Source organism: Somniosus microcephalus, chromosome 5 (assembly GCF_052327205.1).
Source record: "Somniosus microcephalus isolate GS21.2 chromosome 5, FLI_Smic_1.0, whole genome shotgun sequence".
Classification (NCBI taxonomy): Eukaryota; Metazoa; Chordata; class Chondrichthyes; order Squaliformes; family Somniosidae; genus Somniosus; species Somniosus microcephalus.
The window spans coordinates 254,955,099-254,981,776 of record NC_140991.1 but is presented as its reverse complement, the minus strand read 5'-3'; the positions used below and the strand labels follow the sequence as shown (position 1 = coordinate 254,981,776).

At 43.7% G+C, this 26,678-nt stretch overlaps 1 protein-coding gene across 9 annotated transcripts in view; it reads right to left on the bottom strand.

Annotated features, from left to right (window-relative positions):
* atxn1a (ataxin 1a) overlaps positions 1–26,678 on the bottom strand; it is a 406,157-nt gene that overhangs the window by 167,068 nt on the left and 212,411 nt on the right. For 8 of the 9 annotated variants that reach the window (XR_015078497.1, XM_085988842.1, XM_085988847.1 and 5 more), the window contains one exon: positions 12,989–13,097. The gene's annotated coding sequence lies outside the window, so the exon portion shown is untranslated. Of the gene's footprint in view, positions 1–6,083; positions 6,137–12,988; positions 13,098–26,678 lie in introns of all 9 variants that reach the window. The other variant, XM_085988840.1, reaches the window with a different exon arrangement.

The following is a 26,678-nucleotide window of genomic DNA, read 5'->3' as shown; positions in this document are numbered from 1 at the left end:
CCGCTGTCGAACAGGCAGGTCGTGGCGTGGCCGTTGACTTTGATGTCCATCATTGAGCTGGCCAGGTGGTGCGGGCGGGCTTGATCCAGGGTCACGGAAGCTAGGGTGTAGATGAGCGCGTCGTTGTCATGACAAGATGGCGGCGAAGATGGCGGCCCCCGTAGTTCACATGAGGCTCTGTTTAAATCGTTTGCCCCGCACAAAGATGGCCGCCCCTGCTGTTCCCATGAGGCTCTGCAGGCTTCGGCTGCCCTGCACAAAGATGGCCGCCCCTGGTTTTCCCATGAGGCTCTGCAGGCTTCGGCTGCCCCGCACAAAGATGGCCGCCCCTGGTTTTCCCATGAGGCTCTGCAGGCTTCGGCTGCCCCGCACAAAGATGGCCGCCCCCAGGGTTCGCATGAGGCACTGCTGGCTTCTGAGGATTTGCTTCTGCAGGCCTTGGAGAAGTGGCCTTTCTTGAGGCAGGTTTTGCAGGTCGAGTTTTTGGCTGGGCAGCGCGACCTCGGATGCTTCTCCTGGCCGCAAAAGAAGCAGCCAGCGGCCCGATCGGGGTTGCCTGATGTCGGGGCCGGTACCGGGGCTAGCGGGCCCGGTCGGATCCGTGATGCAGACGCTGAGGTAGGTCCCGGGGGCAGCGCTGTGAAGGGTGGTGGGGTGGGGGTCGGGCCCGAGTCCCAGGGTCGCGAATAGTACCTGGCAAACGCTTCCTGGTCTTGCTGGGTGGCCTCTAGGGTGAGGGCGAGGGCTTCGGCCTTGTCCAGGTCTATGTCCTTAGCTTCAAGCAGTCTTTGCCGTGTGTAGTCGGAACGTAGGCCTCTCACCAAGGCGTCGCGGACATTGTCTTCCATGTTCGCAGTAGCCGTCACCGCTTTAAAGTCACAGTTCCTGCCGAGTTGTCTCAGCGCTCGTGAAAATTCAGCTATCGATTCTCCTGGCTGTTGCTGGCGAGATCTTAAGAGATGCCTAGTGTACATGTAGTTTACCGGGCTCCGGTACTGCTGTTTCAGTAGGTTGATGGCGTCGTCGTACGTAGTCATGTCCTGGATGAGTGTATATACTCTCGGGCTCGCTTGGGCTTTCAGGACTCTCAGTTTGGATCTCTGAGGGACGACGGCTTCCTCCAGGTACGATTCGAAGCAGTCCAGCCAGTGTTTGAAGTCGTTGGCTGAGTTTGGTGCCTGTGGGTTTAGATCCAGGTATGGTGGTTTCAAGGCTTGCAGCCAAGCCGGCTGGTGTGGCCCGTTGTCTGGAGGCTGCTGTTGCTGTGCTGCTGGGTGAGCTCCTTGCTGTTGCTGTTCATTATCAGACATCTTTAAAATTTAGTCAATAAAATTGATATGCCTATCAATTAGTCCAATAAAAGGCGACGAGTTAAGAACGTAACTGAAGGTTTTTATTGGCTAAATAACAGAGCCCACCCTCGTGGGTGATCCGATCCAACAGGGAGGAATACTAGCCAGTCAGCTACCTTTATACCTGGGCAGGTAATGGGCGGAGTCGGAGGTGGTCAGCCCAGGTATAACAGTGCGACAAGAGGCGACCTCGTGTAGTGATGTGACAGTGAGAACAGTGAGAACAATATACAGTGATAACTATAACAGTGGTTTACCACACGCTTTTATCCACACAAACACCTTGGCTGCCCGTGCTTGCAAACATCACACCACCACACCTACACCGCGAATATACAGTCTCCAGAGAATACAACCGCTACACCAGCAAAGACACGTCGATCCAGGCCGACTTGAACAACCTACCACCAACCCGTCTCAAATCTAGAAGGCCATTTTGGACCGTCGCCAAAGCCCTTCAGCGATCTCCCCTCAGCCTTGATGACCGATGGCGAAATGCTTGGAAGAACTGCTACATACAGAATGGGTTCCTTATAGAGGACCCCACAGTACAACCTGAAGGATCAAACCTTCCCTACAAACAGTGGACAACCATCAACCGCCTCAGAAACGGTCATGGTAGATGTTGCCACCTTCTCCATAGATGGAAGATTAAAGCATCCCCATCATGTGACTGTGGAGCTCCTGATCAGACCCTGGAGCACATCATTGAGCACTGCCCTCAGAGGAAATTCGCAGGCAGCCTGGATATCCAACTTAGATATTGACATTTGATTTGCTTTGCTACTACCATACGAAAGAAGACTGACAACACCTTTAAAGTCAAATGCCATGACCCATAGACTTTTACTAGAAGTGTAGTAATCTCCAGGTAGTTTAGAAGCCCACTGGAACCAAGTGAAGATTATTACAGCGGAGTATTTTTTAACATTTTATTCTATCCATTATTAAAAGAATCAGGAAGTACAAGAGCAATATCTCACAAGCTGATAAGAGACATCCTCTTGTCCATCATTCATTACACTGCAAGTTCTGATTCTAAACCAAGTAGAAATGAAACACTCGCTACAGGGAGGAATGGAAAAATGAGAGGGGAAGGCAATCTGCATTATTCTCATGCAATCAGTTTACACAACATGTCTCCAAGCCAAAGAATGGTGCCTGGTGCAGGCAAAACTAAACAAAGATAAATAAGTTACAAAAATTGAGGGAGTGGTAACAAAACAAGGATCAAAATGCAATTAGGTGCAGAAAACTTTAACTCATTGTTATTAAGCCAATATTCTCAGACACTGTAAACCACATCTGCAAGTTCTACAAGAATGACAAATTCGGATTTGCAATACCCGGCTACCATTCAATGACTACCAGTTTACTAGAGAAAGATAAGAACTTCAGGAAGAATCTCAATACGAATACAGCAGCTAAAAGGGGCACAGAGGTCCCTTGACTGCAATACAAGTCCAAAATAGATATAACAATGTTAAAATTTGAGCAAATTTAAAAATAAAATGACAATGCTGATATTTCTCAGTGCGTTAATTACCGCACTGAGATAATGGAAAATGTTCCATTCATAACATTTCCAACAAGACCACGTTTCTTGTACTTTGGGATGATGGGGTCCAAATTTAGACATTTAACTGTATAGTACACAATTTATATTGAACTTCTTCCTGACATTCTTATCTTTTTCTAGTAAACTGGTAAGTTTCCCTGAATTACTATTTTGTCTGTCCCAACAGAAATTACACAGTATGGTTGAGGCACTGAGCAGTATGTGACTGAGCTTTCTCTTGATCTTGGAAGTGTTACAATGGGTTAATAAAAAAGTAGTTACAACAGGCTATTTTAAATTTGCATCAACGGAATATTTGCTCTTATATTGGTGTCAGTGGAATATTTGCTCTTATATTGGTGTCAGTGGGATGTTTGTGCCACTTGTTCCTTAGCCACTTTCTGGGTCTTCCTAGAGGCCAGATTTAGTGAATGCAGCAGATTTACATCTCAGAAACTGATGGCACAAACAGCTCACTAACATCAATATAAAAGGGCAGCATAAAGTTCAATGCAGCGTTTATAAGTGGCAAACATCATAACTTGGTCTCTAAAATTCTTAACCTGACGAATTAGGTCAAAAATGAGAAGGACATGCAGAACTCAGTGATCTGATCATCTGTTTACATAAGAACATAAGTAGGAGCAGGAGTAGGCCATACGGCCCCTCGGGCCTGCTCCGCCATTCAATAGGATCATGGCTGATCCGAACTTAGACTCACGTCCACTTCCCTGCCCGCTCCCCGTAACCCCTAATTCCCTCATCAGCTAGGAAACTGTCTATCTCCGTTTTAAATTTATTTAATGTCGCAGCTTCCACAGCTCTCTGAGGTAGCAAATTCCATAGATTTACTACCCTCTGAGTGAAGAAGTTTCTCCTCATCTCAGTTTTGAAAGGGCAGCCCCTTATTCTAAGATTATGCCCCCTAGTTCTAGTCTCACCCATCAGTGGCAACATCCTCACCGCATCCACCCGATCAAGCCCCCTCACAATCTTATATGTTTCGATAAGATCGCCTCTCATTCTTCTGAATTCCAATGAGTAGAGGCCCAACCTACTCAAACTTTCCTCATAAGTCAACCCCCTCATCTCCGGAATCAACCGAGTGAACCTTCTCTGAACTGCCTCGAGAGCAAGTATATCTTTTCTTAAATATGGAAACCAAAACTGTACGCAGTATTCCAGGTGTGGCCTCACCAGTACCCTGTATAACTGAAGCAAGGCTTCCCTGCTTTTATACTCCATCCCCCTTGCAATAAAAGCCAAGATTCCATTGGCCTTCCTGATCACCTGCTGTACCTGCATACGAACCTTCTGTGTTTCATGCACCAGGACCCCCAGATCCCTTTGTTTAGTGCAAAGTACACACACATTTTCTATTAACTCTATATTAAAGCCAAAAAGAATTCCTTTTGATTCTCCTCACTGCCGCTCCCCACATGTCTTGGATTGTGTTTTGGCCAAGAGACATGCCACACCACTGCCTTGTCTTGCCCTTGAAAATCACTGGCTTACCATCACTACAGCTGACTTTTAAAGATTTGCTGTGCATTGCAGGCACTGAAGAACTCCAAAAAGCCCAGCTCTCCTTCCAACCAACCGCCCCCACCCCCCCTCGACCAACCAAAACACAAATAAATTATTTTCATAAATTAGACCCCCACGATCAGGTCCCTGGGCAGGGTCTTCAAATTCCAATTCAGTGTTCCCAAGTCAGAATCAGTTTAGTTACTCTGGGGTTCAAAGAGTGTTCATCTTCAGAGACTCCGGAACAACCAGGTACCTGAATTCTGATGGCTGTGCAGCTGTAATTGTTAGCAACAAGAACTCTTGAAAAGTGACTCTGCACCATTAATGCCATGCACTGGCCACAATAGAATTGCTGCAAATGTAATTGACTGAAGCAGCCCATTTTACTGCATTTGTAGCCAGAGAGGAGCTGCGCCACCCTGTCATTTCAATTTTCACCGCAGAGCTTGTATGTAGAGATCTCTTTGCTTCACCCCTCTGCCTCCCCCTCACCTGAAACAAAACGAGATGAAAGCAGGCATTTTAACTGCAGCTGTCTGCCCACATTATTTTTAAAAATACACCCATTATTGAAAGGGTGTCCAAGTTTTTTGTCTTGTGATGAACACCATGCAGCCTCAGTGGTCACATATAAAGTTCATATCTATGGTTCCATTAATTAGCATGGTCAGCTGTGGCTCAGTTGGTAGTACTCTCACCTCTGAATCAGAAGGTTGTGGGTTCAAGTCCCATTCCAGAGACTTGAGCACAAAAATCTAGGCTGACACTCCAGTGCAGTACTGAGGAGTGCTGCACTGTCAGAGGTGCCGTCTTTCGGATGAGACGTTAAACTGAGGCCCAGTCTGCCCTCTCAGGGAATGTAAAAGATCCCATGGCACTATTTCGAAGAAGAGCAGGGGAGTTATCCCCGGTGTCCCGGCCAATATTTATCCCTCAATCAACATAACAAAAACAGATTATCTGGTCATTACCACATTGCTGTTTGTGGGAGTTTGCTGTGCGCAAACTGGCTGCCGCGTTTCCTACATTACAACAGTGACTACACTTCAAAAAGTACTTCATTGGCTGTAAAGCACTTTGGATCGTCCAGTGGTCGTGAAAGGCATCATATAAATGCAAGTCTTTCTTTTGTTGATATGGCCAGATTTTGGTGATGTGATTTAGAATTTGCCTACCTGACTAGAAACAACCCTTACCAAATCTCCCAAGTGCACAAAATTCAAACAGGACAAACCAGCAAATAATAAATATCTAATGCAAACAGGAGTTAACTGCTAGGGTCTGAGGCAGCAGTTTGGAATCCTCTTACTTACTTAATCACTCACAACTTGGGCACTAGTAAACTCTGAATGTGTTGGCATCCCCAGTAATTATCATGTTTGACATTTCATTAGAAACGTCATCTGGGTGTGTGGCCCATTCATATTATGATCATTACATGAATGAGTCCGAGTCTTGGGCTATATGGAGCTGCATGCGTATTATATCACAAAGCCACATACAGATAAAAACACACACGTAAAATTGTGTGTGTGTAAGCATATGCCAGGTTAATTGAGCAAGTGGGAGGGAGGGAAATAAGGAAAGTGAGAAGGAACTCCGTGACAGTGAATTAACACAGCATTACCTTTCATTTGTCTCACCTGAAATTTGATGGAGGCTGATGGGGTTAAAATATCAGTTGCAAGGTCCCGAGCTGAAATAAAATTGGGCAGTCTTAACCTCGTTCCTAATGGGCATGAGTCCACAACACAAAACTCCAATAATTGGGCAATGACTGTCATATAACTGGCACTCTCACTCAGAGAAACAAGATTAGAAATGGCAAATTTGCACTGCAGCAGTACGGGATGCTGTTCAGAAGTTGGGGGCGAGCAGGGATACTCACTCATAGAAACATAGAAGATAGGAACAAGAGTAGGCCATTCGGCCCCTCGAGCCTGCTCCGCCATTCAACGAGATCATGGCTGATCATCCAAATTCAGTACCCTGTCCCTGCCTTCTCCCCATATCCCTTGATCCCTTTAGCCATAAGAAATATATCCAACTCCTTCTTGAATATATTTAATGAATTGGCCTCAACTGCCTTCTGTGGTAGAGAATTCCACAGGTTCACCACTCTCTGGGTGAAGAAATTCCTCCTCATCTCTGTTCTAAATGGCTTACCCCTTATCCTTAGACTGTGACCCCTGGTTCCGGACTCCCCGGCCATCGGGAACATCCTTCCTGCATCTAGTCTGTCTAGTCCTGTTAGAATTTTATAAGTTTCAATGAGATCCCCTCTCATTCTTCTAAACTCCAGCAAGTATAAGCCCAATCAACTCAATCTCTCCTCATACGTCATTCCTGCCATCCCAGGTATCAGTCTGGTGAATCTTCGCTGAACTCCCTCCACGGCAAGAACATCCTTCCTCAGATAAGGCGACCAAAACTGCACACAATACTCAAGGTGTGGTCTCACCAAGGCCCTGTACAACTGCAGCAAGACATCCTTCCTCCTGTACTCGAATCCTCTCGCTACGAAGGCCAACATACCATTTACCTTCTTAACTGCCTGCTGCACCTGCATGCTTACCTTCAGCGACTGGTGCACAAGGACATCCAGGTCTCGTTGCACTTCCCCTTCTCCCAATCTATTGCTGTTCAGATAATAATCTGCCTTCCTGTTTTTGCCACCAAAGTGGATAACCTCGCATTTATCCACATTATACTGCATCTGCCTTACATCTGCCCAATCACCCAACCTATCCAAATCATACTGGAGTTTCTCAAATCAAATCAAATCAAATCAAATATCAAATCAAATCAACTTTTATTGTCATTGTTAGTGCACAAGTGCAGTACAATGAAATGTAGGCTTGTGGCTCCCGAGAGTGTACAATTTGGATTAGGACACTTAAACATTTCAACATACATTTGTACATATATATTAGCATAAATATGACCATAATAAAGTGCATCGGCAGATGTGCAGGCTTTAGTGTTTATTTGTGGAGTTCAGTAGGATGACAGCCCTGGGAAAGAAACTGTTCCTAAATCTGGTCGTACGGGTGCGAATGCATCTGTAGCGTCTTCCAGATGGTAGGAGGGCGAACAGACTGTGGCTGGGGTGGGTAGGGTCTTTGATGATGGACCGTGCCCTCCGTAGGCAGCGTTTCTGATATATATGTTCTATGGTCGGTAGCCGGGTGCCGGTAATGCGTTGGGCAGTTTTGACTACCCGCTGCAGGGCTTTCCGGTCATGGGAGCTACAGCTGCCGTACCATACCGTGATACAGTTTGTCAGGATGCTCTCTATAGTGCAGCGGTAGAAGTTAGAGAGGATCGGGGGTGACAGATTACATCCCTTCAGCCTCCTCAAGAAATATAGGCGCTGCTGGGCCTTCTTCACCAGAGAGGAGGTGTTGAGGGACCAGGAGAGGTCTTCCGTGATGTGGACTCCGAGGAACTTAAAGCTGGCCACCCTTTCCACCTCCGCCCCATTGATTTGGATGGGGGTGTGACTTCCGCCTTTGGACTTCCTGAAGTCCACGATTATTTCCTTTGTTTTCTTGGTGTTAAGGGCCAGGTTGTTGTCGGCGCACCCTCCTCAAAGCACACACGCCCACCCAGCTTTGTGTCATCTGCAAACTTGGAGATATTACATCTAGTTCCCTCGTCTAGATCATTAATATATATTGTGAATAGCTGGGGTCCTAGCACTGATCCCTGCGGTACCCCACTAGTCACTGCCTGCCACTCGGAAAAAGAGCCGTTTATTCCAACTCTTTGCTTCCTGCCTGCCAGCCAGTTCCTTGCCCCCAATCCCATGTGCTTTAACTTTACACGCTAATCTCTTATGCGGGACCTTATCGAAAGCCTTCTGAAAGTCCAAATACATCACATCCACTGGTTCTCCCTTATCTATTCTACCAGTTACATCCTCAAAAAATTCCAGTAGATTAGTCAAGCACAATTTACCTTTTGTAAATCCATGTTGACTTTGTCTGATCCTGTCACTGTTTTCCAAGTGCTCTGCTATTACATCTTTTATAATGGACTCTAGCATTTCCCCACTACCGATGTCAGGCTTACCGGTCTATAATTCCCCGTTTTCTCTCTGCCACCTTTTTGAATAGTGGGGTAACATTAGCTACCCTCCAATCCATGGGAACTGTTCCAGAATCTATAGAATTTTGGAAGATGACCAGCAATGCATCTACTATTTCTAGGGCCACTTCCTTAAATACCCTAGGATGTAGATTATCAGGCCCTGGGGATTTATCGGCCTTCAATCCCATCAATTTCCTTAACACCATTTCCCTACAAATACTGATTTCATTCAGTTCTTCCCTCTCAATTTTTGTCAAAGGCCATTCTCATAGTTTCTACCTTAAAGGAACCGCTTGTGCTTTTATTTTAAATGTTTACATTTTTTTTTTTAATCCATCACCCCAGAGCTGGCAGACTGATTTTCTGGTTCACAGACACAGAGCAGGTCTGCTGAGGGTCACAAGAGAAGCCAGTTGCTTTAAAGGATACCACTGGAACAGAATAGAAGATAAACTTACTCCACCATTTGGCTGTATTATATTGTAGACCGGGAGTTCTGGATGCCGGCAATGTGCGCCCTAAAAGGTAAAGGGTTCCATTTCCCAGTACTAACATGCCTCACCTTGACGAACACAAACAAATTTTCCGTTGTACCTTAGAAATATTCGAAAAGACAAGAGTCTAATGTTTCGAGAACCTGCCACTCGCTGCAAACTACTGTGAAGACTGGACAAACAAGAGGCTGTCATACAGAATAAGCACCTTTTGGGACCTCCTCCAACCCCAATCAGGTAGGACGCAGTTGTAATGGGATGATGCATTGTCTTTCAGATGAAATATATAACCCAATTATACCAAATCAGAGTTCATGGTGATAAAACCAACTATTTGAATTGGCACACTGTAATTCACCAATGACAATTCAAGAGTGTTTATTTACTTCCAGAGAGAAAGCTTAACATTAAATAACAAATAGCTTTGAATTCATATACGATGCTCTTATGGATACAGTCAGGTCACCTAGTGCTCTACGATTTCATAGTCCTCATTTCCCTTCCCTGGTTTTCCCCATTGCAACTGTATCTGGTGTAGCAATACCTTATGTTCTGAGACAAACAGTGTCAGATGACACAGATTTTCTAATCCCTATTGATTTGTAACATTAATCTGCACGCAATTTACATTATGGGGGTTATCAAACATCATTGATCTCAGCTCCTTAATTGTCTTGGCAGAAATTGAGTCCAGCCTCTGATGTACGACAGAGGCTCTGTATTCTGAATGTTTCAAGTGCAGTTGTTTACAAATTGTTACTCCTAGTATAGCAGCAGTAAGTTTTTCTGTTTAAAATTACATCATATCTTATATTTTGGTTAATGTGCCAGCAAGTACAGCACACTTTAAAAGTACTAGGAAATACAGTATTTAATATTTAAACAATATTTAAATACTTAGGTCCTGCCCACCATACAAGATACGTCTGTAAATTCCAACACTTTAAACAAAGAAAACGCACCTGTTTAGCTAGCAACCATTTAACTTCAAGTTATCACACCTGGCCAGGGACAAAGTCAGGTGAGACAACCAGCCATCACTGTAAGCAGCTAAGTAGTGCACATGGTAGTCTGAGACTGAACACAGTAAACTGTTTTTGAAGTTTAAAATGCACAATTTCTCAAAACAAAATACTGAGTTTGAGAGCACCCCAAATCCTAGACAGACTGTCGCAGAATCTACATTCACATGTTGTAAAATGTGGTTAGGTTTGCACAGGGTTCTTGGGGGCCCTGGACTCAGCAATGCAGGCCAGAAGACTCCAGGTTCGATTACCAGTCCATGCTATCTTGCCTGATATTATTTGGGGCAACAACAATTGACCCCGGGCGGTGGGAATGGGGGAGAAATCAGCCAGAGTTCTCCTGGTCATTATCTAGTATTAACTACTGGAAAAGACATGTGGGTGTCGAGTGAGGACAGGAGAGAGTTTGGATGTGATGCCCTCCATGGAAGAATTGCCTTCGACTACTCACACTTTAAGAATGGCCACTTGAGTAAGGTACTAGAGACTGATTGTGCCTGTGGAACTGTACCCTAGCAATTGTCAGCACCATAAGAGATAGGGGATAAAGTGGCAGAAAATATCTGCAAATATGCATCAATAATAGATATCAATAAACTTAGCAATCCTGCTCCAGTGGCAGAGGTTTCTAGCCCTCTAGGTTTCCATTATGACAAGATTTTATCAAAAGTGATGGGAACTTCATGAGAAACATCCAGATCTACACAACTCCTGCACAAGTTGAAAGGTTTGCATTTATTCTTTTTGCATGCACAGCTCTAACTAGCGATGGTCCCTATAATAGCTGCTTCAAGTACTTTACACAAGGTGACATCTGACTGCATCAATCAGCATTAATCTCTAAAGCCCTGTCAATTTCACTTTCCACCAATAAATTTTTCTATGAGAAAGGAATGAGTTATGAAATATCTCTCCTTTGTGAGAGTACAAAACCCCCTCCCTTCCCTCACGGTATTCTGACTTGCCACATACCAAAAGCAACTAATAGGGCAATCAATCCTTTATCAGTGTTGCTTTTAAACTAGAAGTTGCAGAGAGAGATTCTTCTCAAGGCGTCTTTCCTACATCTAGCATGTTTCCATTTATTTAATCTCCATTTTAATAATTAATTGTTAATTCTGATAAGATGGTTGGGGGGGGGGGGGGGAGGGGAGGGGGAAAAGAGAAGAGGAAGAGAACTCATACTATCATACCTAAAAGGCAAGTGCATAGCGATTTCCAAGTGATGCTTTAGTATTTCCTCCCTATCTCTAACCTCCTCCAGCCCTACTCCCCTCCAATTTTGGCCTCTTGCTCATATAGAATATCCAGTCACTCTGCATGACAATGAAAATGTTGAACCATGAGGGGATCTGCATTGGGGAATATTTATTCCTACCTTACTAAGCATTCTTCTGGTAGCAACAATTTCTTCCGTTTAAGATAAATAAGGGTCAAAATAGATAGGGATTATTCCGCCAGTATTAACTACTAAAGTCACTTCCCTGCAGCAATTTTCTCCACTTTTTGTCCTGAAATCCCCGATTTATACCTGAATATCATTACGTGGCCATTTGAAAACCTCCAATACCTCACCCAAGTGGACACTCTTTAAGTGAGCCTAGACAATGAGTTTCAGCAGGCTATTTGACCAGTGAATCAGTTAAGCTCAGTCTTGTAGACACCACCGTGCATGAGTACTTCTAGAAAAGTTGACAGGAACCTGATCAATTTTATTCTCCCTAGCTTAGGGGCACTGAGAAAAGAGAAATAAAAAGACATCTTTCTACTAAGAAAAACTGTTATAATCACTTATAAGATTCAAAACACAAAGATTGCTTGCTGCCACAGAGTTACATCCCTGGTCTGTAAGCAACCCCAAATGATTAGCTTTGTCTCCTACCTGAGATCAGATTTAACTGTTTCTTACATCTGAATAGACAGCAGGTCTCCCTGCACTTACTGCACAAAAGGATAATAAAGCTTCTCCTCTACCCATCTGGTTTTAACCTCACATCACTTCTCAGATGCAATTAACGTTTTAAGAAAGGGCATACAGCATTACTCTATTAACATTGTTATGAGCTATAGAGGGTGGGAATCTGGGTTCAGACAACTCATCTGATAGTCAGACCATGTCCAATCAGCAATACACAAATTAACATGACCACCAAAAACCCAAAAATATTAAAAAGAGTCTTATGATTTGTAATGACAGGTCTCCCTATCCATTACAACAGGTTTTATCGCCAACAAGTTCCCAATCTCAGCCAGAATCATCAGAGACAACACGGAAAAGAGAGCAACAACAAAACTGGAGAAAATATTTCTAACAAACTAGTGAGATTACCATGAATTTTAACCCAACAAACTCATCTTAATACACATAAACTGGAAAAATACTCAGCATGTCAGGCAACATCTGTGAGGAAAGGACAAAGACAGATCTGTAACATTTTCCGGTTTTGACTCAAAACGTTAAGCTAACCCTTTTTCCTTTCTCCACAGATGCAGCCTGACCTGCTGAGCATTGCGAGTAGTTTCTGTTTACATTTCAGATTTCCAGCATCTGCACTATTTTGCCTTTTGTCTTCAATCATGGCAAGACCTATTTTAGTTTGTGAAAAGGGAACAAATATACGATGCAAGATGTAGTTTCATATCAATTCACATTCTATGGGATTAGTAATAAATCCACATTGCTGCTTCTGTTATCAGGCGAGAAATAAAGGCCTCGCATTCAAAGCTTTGCTCCATATTCCAAGGCTGTTAACATATTAATTAAGAAGTCAAGGATGCTATAGTTCCAGCCCAACTCATTGACTTTATATAGTTTACAAAAGCTACAATGCCTTTTGCAGGCAAACAACGATAAACTGATATTTGGTAAATCTTAGCCAATGAACAACTGGTAAATAATCTCTCACAGAATTACATTGAAAAGAAAATACAACATACCACATGAAATGCAGCTCTTCAGTCAGCATCCATCAGAAGACAGAACTCTCTGGTGTGTCCATTAGATCACAGACCTTCAGTATGTGTCTTAAGCACAAAAGGTAAATGTCTGGGAACCATAAACAGAGAAAACACCAATCATTATGTTATCAGACAACAATGTAAAATGTATTGCAATGAATTTTCATTGTACTTTGAGGATTTCTATCCATCTGTGTTTGGAGAGGATGCCAGTATCATCCAGAGTCTGCATTAAAAAAGACATACAGCCTTTTGATTGGACAATACACAATGTACAGCAACCTACACTTATATAGTTCCTTTAACACAGCAAATTATCATAATGTTGCTTTCAGGAGGGATGGAATCCAACACCAACAGGAATTGGGAAGAGAATTAGGGAAGGTAACTGAAGAGGCATGCTTTGAGAAGGCTTTTGTAGGAGGGGAAGATGCAACAAGGCAGAGGGGTTAGGAAGAGAATTCCTGATGTGCATGCTGGGAGCTCTGGATTAGTTGGAATTTGTGGAACTCGTGAAGCTGGCAAGGACAGAGTTGGAAAAATCAAGCCTCGAGGTGACAAAGGCATAGCTGAGGGTTTCAGCAAAGCTAGGGATGAAGATGGGTGATGTTTCCACGGTGGAAATAGACGATCTTAGTGATGAACTGGATGTGTGGTTGGAGATCAGCTCAGAGTACAGATCTTCGTGTCCTATTCGGCTGTCAGGTTTAATCCTGACTGAGTACCAGGGAAGGGGGTGAACTCTGGTTATCAACAGAAACTGTGCACTTTAACCTAACACAATTGGTTTGATTTCAGCAATGTTTAGCTGAAAGAAGTTCTGGCCTATGGACAGTATCAGGCAGCATTGCAACAGTTGTGGAGTTGAAGGTGATGGTGGAAAGTAAAGCTGGGTGTTGTTAGTCAAGAGCTATTATTGCAGACTGCCTTTATCAGCATGATTGAAATTAAACAGAAATACAAAATATGCTGCTTCACTTATCTCGTGTTAACCGTTGAAAAATAAAATAAATTCGAAGTTTAGAAAATTAAGCAAATCTTTTAGCACTACAGTAACAAATGTTTTGTGCTACCACCCACCATCTTTATAAATGTATAGCACAAAGTTTGGTGAAAAATTAGATCCTGATATAGTACTTGAAACAGTTTACAACCTTAGACCAATTTGCCAGGCTATTTCATGCTTGGATTTCATGATCGTATTTCATGCTTGGATCAGGATTTACAGGAAATGAGGATAAAAATAGATGATTTGCAAATCTTTGTACCACAGCCCATACAACCATTTAACAACAATTCAAATGAACAAGCACAGAAAGCCTTCAAATATTTTATATGAAACAAGTTATTATATAAAGAAAGATACAGGGCTATGGCAAGACAGCAGGGCAGTGTGGTTAATTTTGGATTGTTCCAGCAGAGCTGGCACAGACATAATGAGCCAAATTAGATTTAAACAAAAATACTTCCATAGACTGAAGGAAGATAATTCATAGAAGAACAGAGACAGATATCAGGCACATTTAAAGACTACAAAAGTTGCTTTTAGAGCAGCTAAAAGGTCAATGGAGACGGTGGTAGTAGATAAATGCTTTGGCTCCATGGTAGCACACTTGCCTCTGAGTCAGAAGGTTGTGGGTAAAAGTCCCACTTCAGAGACTTGAGCACAAAATCTAACCTGACACTTCAGTGCAGTACTGAGGGAGTGATGTACTGTTGGAGATGCCTTCCTTCAGATGAAACGTTAAACCGAGGCCCCATCTGCTCGCTCAGCCAACGTTTATCCCTCAATCAACACAACTTAAAAAAAAATTACCTGATCATTATCTTATTGCTGTTCATGGGAGCTTGGTGTATGCAAATTGGCTGCCGCATTGCCTACATTACAACAGTGATTACAGTTCAAAAATACTTCATTGGCTGTAAAGAGCCATGGAACATCCTGCGGTCGTGCAAGGCACTGCAGAAATTTTCTTTAAGTTAGATAAATGCAGTGTTATGCATGTGGACAGGACCATGGTTAAATATACTTGTATCCTTTGTTTATTCATTCACGGGCTGTGGGCGTCACTGGCAAAGGCAGCATTTATTTCCCTCAAGAAGATTGTGGTGGTGAGCCTCCTCTTGAACCACTGCAGTCCGTGTGCTGTTAGGTAGGGAGTCCCAAGATTTTGACCCAGTGACGATAAAGGAATGGTGATATATTTCCAAGTCAGGATGGTGCGTGACGTGAAGGGGAACTTGTAGGTGGTGGTATTCCCATGCACCTGCTGCCCTTGTCCTTTTAGGTGGTAGAGGTCGCAGGTTTGGGAGGTGCTGTCGAAGAAGCCTTGGCGAGTTGCTCCAGTGAATCTTGTAGAGGGTACACACTGCAGCCACGGTGCGCTGGTGGTGGAGGGAGTGAATGTTTAAGGTGGTGGATGGGGTTTTGATCAAGCGGCTGCTTTGGCCTGGATGGTGTCGAGCTTATGGAGTGTCGTTGGAGCTGCACTCATCCAGGCAAGTGGAAAGTATTCTATCACACTCCTGACTTGTGCACTGTAGGTGGTGGAAAGGCTTCGAGGATTCAGGAGGTGAGACACTCGCCACAGAATACCCAGCCTCTGACCTGCTTTTGTAGCCACAGTATTTGTGTGGCTGGTCCAGTTATACATTACGTTCAATGGTGACCCCCCCGGATGCCGATAGTGGGGGGATTCGATTATGGTAATGCCACTGAATGTCATGGGGAGGTGGTTAGACTCTCTCTTGTTGGAGATAGTCATTGCCTGGCACTTGTGTGGTGCGAATGTTACTTGCCATTTTTCAGCCCAAGCCTGAATGTTGTCCAGGTCTTGCTGTATATGGGCAAGGACTGCTTCATTATCTGAAGAATTGCGAATGGAATTGAACACTGTACAATCATCAGCAAACATCCCACTTCTGACCTTATGATGGAGGGAAGGTCATTGATGAAGCAGTGGAAGATGGTTGGGCCTAGGATACTGCCCTGAGGAACTCCTGAAGCAATGTCCTGGGGCTGAGATGATCGGCCTTCAACAACCACCTTTGTGCAAGGTATGACTCCAGGCAGTGGAGAGTTTTCCTTCTGATTCCCATTGACTTCAATTTTACTAAAGCTCCTTGGTGACACACTTGGTCAAATGCTGCTTGACATCAACAGCAGTCACTCTCCCCTCACCTCTGGAATTCAGCTCTTTTGTCTATGTTTGGATCAAGGCTGTAATGCGGTCTGGAGCCGAGTGATCGTGACGGAATCCAAACTGGGCATCTGTTAGCAAGTTATTGGTAAGCAAATGCCACTTGATAGTACAGTCGATGATGCCTTCCATCAATTTGCTGACGATCGAGAGTAGGCTGATAGCGCTGTAATTGGCAGGATTGGATTTGTCCTGTTTTCTTGTGGACAGGACACACCTGGGCACTTTTCCACTTTGTCGGGTAGATGCCAGTGTTGTAGCTGTACTGGAACAGCTTGGCTAGAGCGGCTAGTTCTGGAGCACAGGTCTTCAGCACAACAGCCAGGGTGTTATCAGGGCCCATAGTCTTTGCCAGTGCACTCAGCCATTTCTTGATATCACATGAAGTGGATCGAAATGGCTGAATACTGGCCATAATGGGACCTCAAGAGGAGGCCAAAATAGATCATCCACTCTGCACTTCTGGCTGAAGATGGTTGTGAATGCTTCAGCCTTGTTTTTTTGCACTCGCATACTGGGCTCCGTCATCTTTGAGGATAGGGATGTTTATGGAGCCTCCTCCTCAGTTATTTGTTTAATTGTCCACCACACTTCACGACTGGTTCTGGCAGGATTCCAGAACTTTGATCTGATCGTTGGTTGTGAGATTGCTTAGCTCTGTCTATAGCACGCTGCTTCCACTGTTTAGCATGCATGTAGTCCTGTGTTGTAGCTTCACCAGGTTGCCACCTCAATTTTAAGTACACCTGGTGCTGTGCTCCTGGCATGCTCTTCTACACTCTTCACTGAACCAGGTTTGTCACCTGGTTTGATGGTAATGGCCGAGTGAATGATATGCCAGGCCATGAGTTTACAGATGGTGGTGGAATACAATTCTGCTGCAGCATCTCATAGATGCCCCAATTTGAGCTGCTAGATCTGTTGAGTCTATCCCATTTAGCACGGTGGTAGTGCTAAACAACACGACGGAGGGTGTCCTCAGTGTGAAGACGGGACTTCATCTCCACAAGGACTGTGCGGTGGTCACCAATTCACCCCCTAAGGTGTGCGGGCGCGCATTAATTGGGAGGTCCTACGCAGGCCTCTCAGAAGCTGTTGTCGCTGGAAGATGCTGCACAGCAAATTTAAAGGGACCGCGGACAAAAAAAAAAGGGGGAACAATGGTGGTCACTCCTACCAATACTGTCATGGATAGATGGATCTGCAACAGGTAGATTGGGGAGGACATGGTCAAGTAGTTTTTCTCCCTCATGCTGGTTCTCTCACCACATGTCACAGGCCAATCTGGCAGCTATGCACTTCAGGACTTGGCCAGTTCAGTCAGTAGTGGTGCTACCGAGCCACTCTTGATGATGGACATTTAAGTCTCCCACCCAAAGTACATTGTCTGCCCTTGCTACCCTCAGTGCTTCTTCCAAGTGTTGTTCAACATGGAGGAGTACGGATTCATCAGCTGAGGGAGGGTGGTAGGTGGTAATCAGCAGGAGTTTTCTTGGTCCACGTTTGAGCTGATGCCATGAGACTTCATGGGGGTCCGGAAACAATGTTGAAGTCTCCCAGGGCCACTCCTTCCCGACAGTATGCTACTGTGCCACCACCTCTGGTGGGTGTATCCTGCCAGTGGGACAGGACATACCCTAGGATAGTGATGGAGGAGTCTGAGACATTAGCTGAAAGGTAGGATTCTGTAGGTATAACTATGTCAGGCTGTTGTCTGACTAGTCTGTGGGACAGCTGTCTCAATTTTGGCACAAGTCCCCAGATGTTAGTGAGGAGGACGTTGCAGGGTCGACTGGGTTGGGCGTGCTTCTGTCGTGTCCCAGTCCAATGTCTAGGTCAATGCTGGGTGGTCTGTCCGGTATATTCTCAATATACTTTGTCGTAGCGGTTTTTGATACAACTGAGTGGCTTATTAGGCCACCTTATTGCTGTGGGTCTGGAGTCACATATAGGCCAGACTGGGTGAGGACTGCAGGTTTCCTTCTCTAAAAGGGCATTAGTGAACCAGTTGGGTTTTTACAACTGGTCATCTTTGCTAGCTTTTAAGTCCAGATTTATTTTCTTCAACTGCTGTCTCATGTCTCTGGATCATTAGTCGCGGCCTCTGGATTAGTAGCCCAGTAACATAACCACTATGCCACGGTACCCGCTACAACATAAAGAATTTAAGTGTCAAGAAGGAAAGAGATCTCAGTATTATTGTATGCAATACAACAACAACAACAACATGCATTCATATAGCGCCTTTAGTGTAGGAAAATGTCCCAAGGCATTTCACAGAAATGTAATGAGGCAAAAATTTATACCAGGCCAAATGAGGAGATACCAGGAGGGGTGACTAAAAGCTTGGTCAAAGAGGTAGGTTTTAAGAAGGGTCTTAAAGGAAGATACAGAGGTGGAGAGGTAATTCCAGAGCTTAGGGCGCAGCCGGCTGAAGGCACAGTCACTAATGGTGGGATGAAGAAAAAGGAGGATGTGCAAGATGCCAAAGTTGGGGGGTTATAGGGTTGCAGGAGGTGAGAGATAGAAAAGGAGGTGGCCAGCAGTAGAGACCCAGTTGGGTCCAGGATGATCCTGAAGCAAAAGAAGGAACTGCACTACTGCTAGACATAGTCGAGCCAGGTCTGAGGTTAGGCTGCCAGGCCTTTCATAAGTTGTGTGTTCTGGGCTCTGACCCATGAAGACAAGATTATTTTATTGTCCAAGACCTGATGGAGACAAGTGCATTGAAAATAGAGGCAGTACAGTTATTGAGCAGATCTACAGAGGGGCCAAAAGGAGTAGGACTTGGAGAGGGCACTGGTGAGGGAGATTGGGGAATGTGGCTAATCGGCATCGATTCGAGTGAAGCAGCAGCATAAGAAAAATTATTTTGCTACTGTTATTTATGGGCAAAAAGTGAGCCATTTGAAGAACAATATCAGGCCCAGGGAGCCCAGTGTCGACAGTGTGTGAGTGAGCGTGCGTGTTAATGTCCCCGATCACTGGCTCCATGGGCGGGCGGCCCGGGGAGCGCGGCTCACCACAATATCAGGCCCAGGGAGCCCAGTGTCGACAGTGTGTGAGTGAGCGTGTTAATGTCCCCGATCACTAGCTCCGTGGGCGGGCGGCTCGCCACAATATCAGGCCCAGGGAGCCCAGTGTCGACAGTGTGTGAGTGAGCGTGTTAATGTCCCCGATCACTGGCTCCGTGGGCGGGCGGCTCGCCACAATATCAGGCCCAGGGAACCCAGTGTCGACAGTGTGTGTGAGCGTGCGTGTTAATGTCCCCGATCACTGGCTCCGTGGGCGGGCGGCCCGGGGAGAGCGGCTCACCACAATATCAGGCCCAGGGAGCCCAGTGTCGACAGTGTGTGAGTGAGCGTGTTAATGTCCCCGATCACTGGCTCCGTGGGCGGGCGGCCCGGGGGAGAGCGGCTCACCACAATATCAGGCCCAGGGAGCCCAGTGTAGACAGTGTATGAGTGAGCATGTGAATGTCCCCGATCACTGGCCCCCCCCCCCGGGTGGCCTGGGGGAGAGCGGCTAGTCACAATATCAGGCCCAGTGAGCCCAGTGTAGACGAGGTAGAAGATCAGCCATGATCTTACTGAATAGTGGAGCAGGCTCAAAGGGCCAATTGGCCTACTCCTGCTCCTAATTCTTATGCTCTTAACAGAACCACATGTTTAGAAACTCAAGATAATGATACAGATAATTGTTTCTTATAATTATGTAGGTTCTGTTGTTTTTGGAATCTTGCCAAAACATAGTGCATTTTTATCGTACAGTTTCTTCAACTTCAGCTAACACAGCATTTATTTCAGTTGAATTTAAATCTGTGCTGTTGGAAAGTACGGTTGACTGGATAAATGTATAGCTGATCCAAGTCTAGAATTTCAAAAAAATTAAACCATTTTGCATTCACTCCATTTTTTGTCTGCATGCGTTACCTATCTCTTACAACCATAAATGTGAACAAAAATGTTTCCAATTATCTATTTTCATGAGCTCAGCACAGCTACTCAGCAGAGTAAATGTATTTGCTTTGTTGCTAAATCTCATCCATTGAATCATAGAAGTTTACAGTACTGAAGGAGGCCATTTGGCCCAGAGGTCCCTCACAGGCACCAGTGAGGCCTTTCTTCCCATTTCTCACACCAACCATCCTGTGGCCTCAGTGATATTGCCAATTAATGCCAACCTAGGGCAATTTTGTACTGTAGGCTTGCCCACTGCGAACTTAACTGTGCTTGTTCAGACCCTTATAGCCAACTTTTATCCCATCTGTCCGAGCTGGTTTAGAACCCAAGCCTGCCAAAAACTCTTTTTTGTGTACACCTTGTCAAACCCAAAGCGGAGTTGTCAAGGTGTTCCTCACTTAGGTGATAAGGCAATGTACTAACTGACAGACCACTCTGTACCTAACTCAGTAACTTAATAATAGGGCCATAGCAAACATTGCAAAAAAAACTATCTGCAATATATTCCAAATACAATAAATGGAGCCAATACATGCATTAAAGGTGCACTAACACCACAGAGAAGACAGTATATGTTGTGAAAGACAAATAGCATGATGAGAGAAACTTTAAAAAAAAAAGACGTTTGTGTAAAAACTGATTTAACTGCACTTTTGCCTAAAAGGGAAAACAAAGTTACACACCAGCATTTGCTACAGCATACAGTTTTCCTACCGGCAGCTGTTGCATGAAATTTTCAGAGTCAGCTGTTACAGGAAACAAACCTTCCTGAAAAATGTCCGACCATGGTGACAACGCCCCTTTAAGCAGCGATTCCTTCATTGTCCTGCTCATACTTTAAAATTGCCACTAAGGCTGGGATTCAGCCAAACAATTTCAGTACTCACTCCATCCTCATTAGAGCGCAGTCCTGGGGAGCCAAGCATTCTGTGTTTTATGAAAGTGTGTATTCTGGTGGATGGCCTATAATGCAACACGAACTGGAAGGAAGCCAAGAGTCGTATCCTTAACAGAACGTTAAAGCTGACATGCTTATGTTGTGGGTGGAGTATAGTTTGCATCTGTAATCAGATGGCCACTTGCTTCGAGTAACTGCTTTCAGATCCAAAGGTGACCAAAGTGTTTATCAATACAACATTTTTAAATAAAACAAAAGAAATCGTCCACTGAAAAGATTAAGAGTGCAAAGACAGAACTCAACAAATTTAATTGTTTGTTTCCTTCTCATGATTCCCCAAGCTGTGCTGTACGCTACACATCAGATGTTTTGTCTGTATGTCCACTTGTACTTATCTTAACTAGTTTTAAAATGCTTCCACCTCAACAAGAAGTCCTTGGTTTGATATTAGTCAAAAATAGAACCTAGATTTGTTAAATATGCTGTTTAGAGCCTCAAATTTTTTTTTAGATATTACTCCCAATAACATTTTTTTTCAAATCACAGTGAATGTCGTGCAGACTAGCGCCATGGACAAGTCCCAAAGTACAGTAAACACAAATGAATAATAGTGATTCTGGTATTATGTGCCAATTCATGGAAAAAAGAATATGCCAGAAAACCATTAATATAACACAAATATAGCAGCATGAGTGGTTTCCTCTCATGCCCATGTAAAAAATTCAAACTTACTGCACTGCAGCTCCTTGCCGTGACTGCTGCTTATTCCACAAGGCAATCATCAGCTCAGCAACAGTTATAAATCTAGAACGACCAAGAGTTTTACGCACTCCATCGTGGTATTTCAGAACTGCGAACAGTGCCTGAAAACTCATAATTTTGGAAATTCTCAAACTTTTTCCTAAGTTTTATAATAGTAATTCAAGGTCATTTCTATTGCACAGTGTGTCCATTATTTAAGCCTGCAATCCTGCCAACATTTCAGCTGCTGTTACCATTAGAAAACAGTGCTTAATTGGGTCATGACAGTATGTTTAAACACCATCAGAATGCATTCCAAAAACAAATGGGCAAAACAACAACAATTGTATTTATATAGAAATAACAACAGAAAATGCTGGAAACATTCAGGCGGCCAGGCAGCATCCATGGAAACAGAAACAGAGCTAACGTTTCAGGTCTGTGACCCTTTGTCAGAACTGGAAAAAGTTCGAGATGTAACAGATTTTTAAGCAGGTGCAGAGGCAGGGAAAGGGGGGAGGGGTAGAAAGCTTTATATAGCGCCTTTAACATAGTACAACGTCCCAAGGCACATCACAGGGATGTTGCAAGACAAAAAATTTGACACCGAGCCACAAAAGGAGAAATTAGGGCAGATGACCAAAAGCTTGGTCAGAGGTAGGTTTTAAGGGGCGTTTTAAAAGAAGGAAAGAGAAGTAGAGAGGCGGAGAGGTTTAAGAGGGAATTCCATAGCTTAGGACCGAGGTAGCTGAAGGCACGGCCACTGGTGGGTGAGTGATTATAATCAGGGATGCTGAAGAGGGCACAATTTGAGCAGCACAGATTCTCAGGGGGGGGGGGGGGTTGTGGGGCTGAAGGAGATTACAAAGATAGGGCGGGGCGGGGCGAGGCTATGGAGCGATTTGAAAACAAGGATGAGAATTTTGAAATCGAGGCATTGCTTAACCAGGATTTGGATGACCTCAAGTTTACATAGGGTAGAATGTGCGTTGGAATAGTCAAGTCTAGAGGTAACAAAGGCATGGATGAGGGTTTCAGCAGCAGAGGAGCTGAGGCAGGGGCGGAGATGGGCAATGTTACGGAGGTGTAATGCCGTGGATGTGTGGTCGGAAGCTCATTTCGGGGTCAAATATGACACCAAGGTGTCTGGTTCAGCCTCAGACAGATGCTAGGGAGAGGGCAATGGAGTCGATGGCTAGGACAGAGGACAGTGGCTTCGGTCTTCCCAATATTTAATTGGAGAAAATTTCTGCTCATTCAGTACTGAATGTCGGACAAACAAAAGATTGTTCTCTCCACCTCCTCCTCTTCCAGCATTCCTGTCAGAATGTACATTGGTGTCTACTTAAATAGATTTTTGACTATTTTTAATGAAGGTGGGTGGACCAAATGATGAAATGGGTTGAAATACTAATTTAAACATTACTGTTCCTTTTAATGTCTGACCTCCAACCAGCCAGAGCTGTGAGCTAAGCCTGGTCACCTATATCTGTAACCGCAGCAACGGGCATGGCCCTGCAACCTGCCTTGGCGCACACCCACCCTGCACATGCACCACAAGTCTTCCAGGCACAATGTCTTCAAAAGGCTCAGAAAGTCTCCACGACTTTCTAAAGACAATCTTAAACAGCAAATTCTCACAGTCTGGATATAAAAATTTCAGCATTACTTTTCTACTACTGTTTTTTGACAAAATTACAATATAATTTCTCTTAGCAATCATCTTTTAAAGTCAGTAAGCTGATCTTAAAAACAATACCAGAAACACTCTTCAGCCCCCATGTTATTTGAATACTTAAAGCCGGCTGACAAGCTTCCTCGGTTTTTCAAAGAAGGCATAATTTATATACGAGATCCTTATATTATCACACACTGTGCTGCAATAGCGATTTTTAATTCAAAATTTTGAAATAACAGGCTGACTTTATACTGCAGGGAACTGCAAAATAAAGGTGTGAGAAAAACATCACTCTTCCAATTGATCAGATTGTACAAAATGGCTCCACTCTACTCATCTTTACCATATCCTGATCAGACTTTTCCTGTACACACACAAAGTCTAGAAATAACAACACGCCTGAAGTCTTGTGTATTCTCTCTCAGGTGCATATAAAACTGATATTGAATTATTTAATAACAATGCTTCCCCCCATCTCCTTTTACTTCTCTTTCTAGTCTCTGTACTGCTATTTCACTTCGTTGAAACACCATTCCCTCCCCCACAATGAGTCATAATGCGTTCTGATATCTCTTTAAACAACAGCATTAAGATGTGTGGGCTAAATGATACATTGGATTAAAAGGTACTTTAGGACACTATTAGGTTTCCTTTCTTGTTTTACCATTTTTGCTTGCTTTTTCTAACTTTATTTTCTCTCTCATTTTCTCCCTCATCTTATTTCCAACATCACTGCCCTCTGAATGATTGGCAACACCTTAGTCATTTCATAAGTAGTGACCAAGATGAGATAATACACTATAAATGATCGTACAAAAACCTCAGTCTCTCACAGCCGCTGCCTACTCTATTAATCCACTCATACACATTCAGTAACTATTTACTTTAACAAGCAACGTACAGCATGAATGTGCTTGTAACTTATTACAATTTTTCTCGTCTTGCTTTGTCATGTTCAACAATATTTATTATTTTTATCAATGCTGTGCTTTACCTCACTTTTCTCCATATTGCATGCCATTCATCTGTGTTGCTGCTACATCTCAGAGTACTATAGATCTTTCTTGGAACATATCACTTTCTTACACAACTTGCTGTCATCCACAAATTCAGATGTCACAATTTTAAAAACTTAATTGAGTTCATTAATAAGTACTATAAACCATTAGATCCCTGGTCCAAAATCAGAGGGTCACTGTTGTCCAACTAGAATGGTTCTACTGGTCATATATGTGTCTTATTACCTAGTGTTCAACGAGATTTGCAAAATTTGCACTACAGCTTTGTCTACTTCTGTCCCTGTTTCTCTTAGTATTATGAATATCAAATTACTTTAGTTTCTTAATGACTAGCATGTGTCTATTTAGTCCATGAACATAGAGGCATCCCCCACTACCTTAACTTAATTAGAAATACTAATTTTACATTGAAAGGCTGAGAGAATAAACCAAAAAGTCTTCCATACTGCTTGTTCCCACACACTCACACTCCTCTCGTCTTTAAAAAGCAACTTTTGTTCTCAAACACTTTGAGCATACCCAAAGAATCTTTTTTCTGCCCAATGCCTATTAAAATTTGCTTTTCTGCAATTAAAGGGAGTTGTCTATATCTATGCAATGAGCCACTTTATGCAGTAATTTTAAGGAGTGTTCCCTTCACCTCAGTGCAGTCTGACCTTCATTTGTGCATGCACTGCAGGCCATGATAGTAAATAGGTCAATACCCAAGAGCTTAAAAAAAGTCTCTGGGATCTCAGATTCCGTTATCAAGTGGATCTAAAGTTCATGGTACTCAAATCAGAAAGTGTTACCCAAGTGTTGTGCTTTTTAAAAATACAATTACATTTTTATATGGGAGTCTAGTCCAAAATTTGCCACACTCATCATTGCAATAGTATTTTATTCTTCACAACTTGAAAACTTGAAACAAAAAGGGGGCATAGTCTAGAGGGCATGCGTGGACAAGAAGAAAGTGTTTAGTATAAATGAGGGTGACCTCAAGATTCAAAAGGTGGTGTGAACGCTCTGTGCTCTCAAGGGTCCACAATCAGCATTTTCCACAAGAGTTAGCTAGCAAGTGAAGGAGTTTAAGTGAAATTTCTTCCCTCCTCCCCCAAAAATAAGTACATTCAAGATTTTTTCTTTCCATGATCTCTCACTGCACAAACTGGAAGGCAATCAGGTTCACTCTAGGAGAGTTTACACCTACACCTTAGAAGAAGTTAATCCCCTCTATAATCACTACAGAAAAAAAAAAGTAATTCACACTCAACACACACACAACCCAGGCACGTTATTGATAGTTTAGCGATAACCCTTAATTTAATAGTATCTAGTTAAATATACTCAATAATCTGTGGCACTGCCCATGGTCAGATGATGATTAGAAGATTACTTTAATATACAAGATGGCAATGGGGTTGGGAGAGAGACATCACAAAGCCTGCAACTACATAATGGCACAGCAAAATTGAAAAGGATATTTTGACATACCTAGTTACAATGAAAAATGTTGGCAAGAAAGTGACACCAAAAATCATGACGACAGGAATTGAGGTTTGTGGATAGCCTGTGTCAACCTTGGCTCACTAATGGCTTTTACTTGCGAGTCAGAAAGTAGTGGGATCAAGCCTCACTCCGGACACTTGAGCACTTAATCTAAGCTGATAGTTCTGTGTAGTACTGAGTGTGTGTTGCACTGTCAGGGGTGCGGTCTTTCAAATGAGATGTCAAACAGAGACTGTCTACCTATTCAAGGTGGATGTAAAAGATCCGCATGTCACTATTTGGAGAACAGGTGAGTTGTCCCGTTGTTCTGGCCAACATTTCTCTCTCAACCAGCTGTAACAGATTACCTGGTCATTTTTTTTTATTGCTGTTTTCGGGGCCTTGGTATATGCAAATTGTCTGCCTCATTTCCCTGCATTACAGTGACTACACTTCAGAAACACTGCGCTGGCCGTGAAGAGCTCTGGGATGTCCTGAAGACATGAAAGACACTACATAAGTCCAAGTTCTTTTCTTTCTTTAGAAAGTGTGGCCTTACAGAATGAGGGTACCTGCTGGAGATGCCAATGTGGTATGCACACATTTGGGAGTCTAAAACTAGCGGCCATAAATCCAATAAGAAATTGAGGAGAAACTTCTTTATTCAGAGTGCTGAGAATGTGGAACGACCATCACATGGAGTG